Here is a 6000-nt window from a genome sequence, read left to right on the forward strand (position 1 = left end):
GCAAATACGCTCCTGGCAACTACTGAGTCATGGGCGTCCAGGCTCAGAGAGAAGTCCAGTCAGATCTGAAGTCTCAAGGAATGGACTCAGAGGGCAGATAATTTTACAATTCGCAGATACGCTCCTGGCAACTACTGAGTCATGGGCGTCCAAGCTCAGAGAGAAGTCCAGTTATATCTGAAGTCTCAAGGAATGGACTCAGAGGGCACATGATTTTACGATGCCCAAATACGCTCCTGGCAACTACTGAGTCATGGGCGTCCAGGCTCAGAGAGAAGTCCAGTCAGATCTGAAGTCGCAAGGAATGGACTCAGAGGGCACATGATTTTACGATGCGCAAATACGCTCCTGGCAACTACTGGGTCATGGGCGTCCAGGCTCAGAGAGAAGTCCAGTGAGATCTGAAGTCTCAAGGAATGGACTCAGAGGGCACATGATTTTACGATGCGCGAATACGCGCCTGGTAACTACTGAGTCATGGGCGTCCAGGCTCAGAGAGAAGTCCAGTCAGATCTGAAATCTCAAGGAATGGACTAAGAGGGCACATGATTTTACGATGCGCAAATACGCTCCTGGCAACTACTGAGTCATGGGCGTCCAGGCTCAGAGAGAAGTCCAGTCAGATCTGAAGTCTCAAGGAATGGACTCAGAGGGCACATGATTTTACCATGCGCAAATACGCTCCTGGCAACAACTGAGTCATGGGCGTCCAGGCTCAGAGAGAAGTCCAGTGAGATCTGAAGTCTCAAGGAATGGACTCAGAGGGCACATGATTTAACGATGCGTAAATACGCTCCTGGCAACTACTGAGTCATGGGCATCCAGGCTCAGAGAGAAGTCCAGTCAGATCTGAAGTCTCAAGGAATGGACTCAGAGGGCACATGATTTTACGATGCGCAAATACGCTCCTGGCAACTACTGAGTAATGGGCGTCCAGGCTCACAGAGAAGTCCAGTCAGATCTGAAGTCTCAAGGAATGGACTCAGAGGGCACATGATTTTATGATGCGCAAATACGCTCCTGGCAACTACTGAGTCATGGGCGTCCAGGTTCCCAGAGAAGTCCAGTCAGATCTGAAGTCTCAAGGAATGGACTCAGAGGGCACATGATTTTACGATGCGCAAATACGCTCCTGGCAACTACTGAGTCATGGGCGTCCAGGCTCAGAGAGAAGTCCAGTCAGATCTGAAGTCTCAAGGAATCGACTGAGAGGGCACATGATTTTACGATGCGCAAATACGCTCCTGGCAACTACTGAGTCATGGGCGTCCAGGCTCAGAGAGAAGTCCAGTCAGATCTGAAGTCTCAAGGAATGTACTCAGAGGGCACATGATTTTACGATGCGCAAATACGCTCCTGGCAACTACTGAGTCATGGGCGTCCAGATTCACAGAGAAGTCCAGTCAGATCTGAAGTCTCAAGGAATGGACTCATAGGGCACATGATTTTACGATGCGCAAATACGCTCCTGGCAACAACTGAGTCATGGGCGTCCAGGCTCAGAGAGAAGTCCAGTGAGATCTGAAGTCTTAAGGAATGGACTCAGAGGGCACATGATTTAACGATGCGCAAATACGCTCCTGGCAACTACTGAGTCATGGGCGTCCAGGCTCAGAGAGAAGTCCAGTCAGATCTGAAGTCTCAAGGAATGGACTCAGAGGGCACATGCTTTTACGATGCACAAATACGCTCCTGGCAACTACTGAGTCATGGGCGTCCAGGCTCAGAGAGAAGTCCAGTCAGATCTGAAGTCTCAAGGAATGTACTCAGAGGGCACATGATTTTACGATGCGCAAATACGCTCCTGGCAACTACTGAGTCATGGGCGTCCAGGTTCCCAGAGAAGTCCAGTCAGATCTGAAGTCTCAAGGAATGGACTCAGAGGGCACATGATTTTACGATGCGCAAATACGCTCCTGGCAACTACTGAGTCATGGGCGTCCAAGCTCAGAGAGAAGTCCAGTTATATCTGAAGTCTCAAGGAATAGACTCAGAGGGCACATGATTTTACGATGCGCAAATACGCTCCTGGCAACTACTGAGTCATGGGCGTCCAGGCTCAGAGAGAAGTCCAGTCAGGTCTGAAGTCGCAAGGAATGGACTCAGAGGGCACATGATTTTACGATGCGCAAATACGCTCCTGGCAACTACTGGGTCATGGGCGTCCAGGCTCAGAGAGAAGTCCAGTCAGATCTGAAGTCTCAAGGAATGGACTCAGAGGGCACATGATTTTACGATGCGCGAATACGCGCCTGGCAACTACTGAGTCATGGGCGTCCAGGCTCAGAGAGAAGTCCAGTCAGATCTGAAATCTCAAGGAATGGACTAAGAGGGCACATGATTTTACGATGCGCAAATACGCTCCTGGCAACTACTGAGTCATGGGCGTCCAGGCTCAGAGAGAAGTCCAGTCAGATCTGAAATCTCAAGGAATGGACTCAGAGGGCACATGATTTTACCATGCGCAAATACGCTCCTGGCAACAACTGAGTCATGGGCGTCCAGGCTCAGAGAGAAGTCCAGTGAGATCTGAAGTCTCAAGGAATGGACTCAGAGGGCACATGATTTAACGATGCGTAAATACGCTCCTGGCAACTACTGAGACATGGGCGTCCAGGCTCAGAGAGAAGTCCAGTCAGATCTGAAGTCTCAAGGAATGGACTCAGAGGGCACATGATTTTAGGATGCGCAAATACGCTCCTGGCAACTACTGAGTCATGGGCGTCCAGGTTCCCAGAGAAGTCCAGTCAGATCTGAAGTCTCAAGGAATGTACTCAGAGGGCACATGATTTTACGATGCGCAAATACGCTTCTGGCAACTACTGAGTCATGGGCGTCCAGGCTCAGAGAGAAGTCCAGTCAGATCTGAAGTCTCAAGGAATCGACTCAGAGGGCACATGATTTTACGATGCGCAAATACGCTCCTGGCAACTACTGAGACATGGGCGTCCAGGCTCACAGAGAAGTCCAGTCAGATCTGAAGTCTCAAGGAATGGACTCAGAGGGCACATGATTTTATGATGCGCAAATACGCTCCTGGCAACTACTGAGTCATGGGCGTCCAGGTTCCCAGAGAAGTCCAGTCAGATCTGAAGTCTCAAGGAATGGACTCAGAGGGCACATGATTTTACGATGCGCAAATACGCTCCTGGCAACTACTGAGTCATGGGCGTCCAGGCTCAGAGAGAAGTCCAGTCAGATCTGAAGTCTCAAGGAATCGACTGAGAGGGCACATGATTTTACGATGCGCAAATACGCTCCTGGCAACTACTGAGTCATGGGCGTCCAGGCTCAGAGAGAAGTCCAGTCAGATCTGAAGTCTCAAGGAATGTACTCAGAGGGCACATGATTTTACGATGCGCAAATACGCTCCTGGCAACTACTGAGTCATGGGCGTCCAGATTCACAGAGAAGTCCAGTCAGATCTGAAGTCTCAAGGAATGGACTCATAGGGCACATGATTTTACGATGCGCAAATACGCTCCTGGCAACAACTGAGTCATGGGCGTCCAGGCTCAGAGAGAAGTCCAGTGAGATCTGAAGTCTTAAGGAATGGACTCAGAGGGCACATGATTTAACGATGCGCAAATACGCTCCTGGCAACTACTGAGTCATGGGCGTCCAGGCTCAGAGAGAAGTCCAGTCAGATCTGAAGTCTCAAGGAATGGACTCAGAGGGCACATGCTTTTACGATGCACAAATACGCTCCTGGCAACTACTGAGTCATGGGCGTCCAGGCTCAGAGAGAAGTCCAGTCAGATCTGAAGTCTCAAGGAATGTACTCAGAGGGCACATGATTTTACGATGCGCAAATACGCTCCTGGCAACTACTGAGTCATGGGCGTCCAGGTTCCCAGAGAAGTCCAGTCAGATCTGAAGTCTCAAGGAATGGACTCAGAGGGCACATGATTTTACGATGCGCAAATACGCTCCTGGCAACTACTGAGTCATGGGCGTCCAAGCTCAGAGAGAAGTCCAGTTATATCTGAAGTCTCAAGGAATAGACTCAGAGGGCACATGATTTTACGATGCGCAAATACGCTCCTGGCAACTACTGAGTCATGGGCGTCCAGGCTCAGAGAGAAGTCCAGTCAGGTCTGAAGTCGCAAGGAATGGACTCAGAGGGCACATGATTTTACGATGCGCAAATACGCTCCTGGCAACTACTGGGTCATGGGCGTCCAGGCTCAGAGAGAAGTCCAGTCAGATCTGAAGTCTCAAGGAATGGACTCAGAGGGCACATGATTTTACGATGCGCGAATACGCGCCTGGCAACTACTGAGTCATGGGCGTCCAGGCTCAGAGAGAAGTCCAGTCAGATCTGAAATCTCAAGGAATGGACTAAGAGGGCACATGATTTTACGATGCGCAAATACGCTCCTGGCAACTACTGAGTCATGGGCGTCCAGGCTCAGAGAGAAGTCCAGTCAGATCTGAAATCTCAAGGAATGGACTCAGAGGGCACATGATTTTACCATGCGCAAATACGCTCCTGGCAACAACTGAGTCATGGGCGTCCAGGCTCAGAGAGAAGTCCAGTGAGATCTGAAGTCTCAAGGAATGGACTCAGAGGGCACATGATTTAACGATGCGTAAATACGCTCCTGGCAACTACTGAGACATGGGCGTCCAGGCTCAGAGAGAAGTCCAGTCAGATCTGAAGTCTCAAGGAATGGACTCAGAGGGCACATGATTTTAGGATGCGCAAATACGCTCCTGGCAACTACTGAGTCATGGGCGTCCAGGTTCCCAGAGAAGTCCAGTCAGATCTGAAGTCTCAAGGAATGTACTCAGAGGGCACATGATTTTACGATGCGCAAATACGCTTCTGGCAACTACTGAGTCATGGGCGTCCAGGCTCAGAGAGAAGTCCAGTCAGATCTGAAGTCTCAAGGAATCGACTCAGAGGGCACATGATTTTACGATGCGCAAATACGCTCCTGGCAACTACTGAGACATGGGCGTCCAGGCTCAGAGAGAAGTCCAGTCAGATCTGAAGTCTCAAGGAATGTACTCAGAGGGCACATGATTTTACGATGCGCAAATACGCTCCTGGCAACTACTGAGTCATGGGCGTCCAGGCTCAGAGAGAAGTCCAGTCAGATCTGAAGTCTCAAGGAATGGACTCAGAGGGCAGATAATTTTACAATTCGCAGATACGCTCCTGGCAACTACTGAGTCATGGGCGTCCAAGCTCAGAGAGAAGTCCAGTTATATCTGAAGTCTCAAGGAATGGACTCAGAGGGCACATGATTTTACGATGCGCAAATACGCTCCTGGCAACTACTGAGTCATGGGCGTCCAGGCTCAGAGAGAAGTCCAGTCAGATCTGAAGTCGCAAGGAATGGACTCAGAGGGCACATGATTTTACGATGCGCAAATACGCTCCTGGCAACTACTGGGTCATGGGCGTCCAGGCTCAGAGAGAAGTCCAGTGAGATCTGAAGTCTCAAGGAATGGACTCAGAGGGCACATGATTTTACGATGCGCGAATACGCGCCTGGTAACTACTGAGTCATGGGCGTCCAGGCTCAGAGAGAAGTCCAGTCAGATCTGAAATCTCAAGGAATGGACTAAGAGGGCACATGATTTTACGATGCGCAAATACGCTCCTGGCAACTACTGAGTCATGGGCGTCCAGGCTCAGAGAGAAGTCCAGTCAGATCTGAAGTCTCAAGGAATGGACTCAGAGGGCACATGATTTTACCATGCGCAAATACGCTCCTGGCAACAACTGAGTCATGGGCGTCCAGGCTCAGAGAGAAGTCCAGTGAGATCTGAAGTCTCAAGGAATGGACTCAGAGGGCACATGATTTAACGATGCGTAAATACGCTCCTGGCAACTACTGAGTCATGGGCGTCCAGGCTCAGAGAGAAGTCCAGTCAGATCTGAAGTCTCAAGGAATGGACTCAGAGGGCACATGATTTTACGATGCGCAAATACGCTCCTGGCAACTACTGAGTAATGGGCGTCCAGGCTCACAGAGAAGTCCAGTCAGA

The sequence above is a fragment of the Sceloporus occidentalis genome, unplaced genomic scaffold (assembly GCF_023333645.1).
Source record: "Sceloporus occidentalis isolate IW3139 unplaced genomic scaffold, rSceOcc1.0.p SCAF_12, whole genome shotgun sequence".
Taxonomy (NCBI): domain Eukaryota; kingdom Metazoa; phylum Chordata; class Lepidosauria; order Squamata; family Phrynosomatidae; genus Sceloporus; species Sceloporus occidentalis.